We start from the raw sequence: 572 nt of genomic DNA on the forward strand, positions 1-572 counted from the left end.
TATTGTCTTAATTTGTAAATTAGTTGATCATAAAGGAGAGGGAGAGAAGGAATTATGAAGTCTTGAGCGAAAGAGGATCATTTATTTGAATTTCTATACAACTAGATCTTTAATAAAAAAAACTACGAGCAATTCATCTTATTCACATTTATTACATATTTTGTCAGTGATACAAAGGTAATGAATGAATTTCAAAATGTTTTGATGAGAAATATATTCAATATTTGTGAGAGATTATATCTCAACAAATCTCATACACATAATGGGTTTAAATCAATAATAATACATTAACGAATGAGACTTTTCGCAGATTATTGCGAGATTTAAATGAATGATTTGCATTCTTCAGTGACCATAAAAAATTGTCTCCAATCGACAATATCTCCCGATGGAATGGAACGATGTGAATGAATCAATTGATACTTAAGTATCAATTTGAATCTTTAAAAAATTAATCGAGAGTGAAAAAAAATCAGGGAATTTAACTCTGCCATTATGGAGTTTTTGACGAGTGAAGTTTATTCACTGTACTCTGACATTTCTCTATTGTCTGTATTTACCGAGAAAAAAAA

The sequence above is a fragment of the Diachasma alloeum genome, unplaced genomic scaffold, assembly GCF_001412515.2.
Source record: "Diachasma alloeum isolate Michigan unplaced genomic scaffold, Dall2.0 Dall_scaffold_01043, whole genome shotgun sequence".
NCBI lineage: Eukaryota > Metazoa > Arthropoda > Insecta > Hymenoptera > Braconidae > Diachasma > Diachasma alloeum.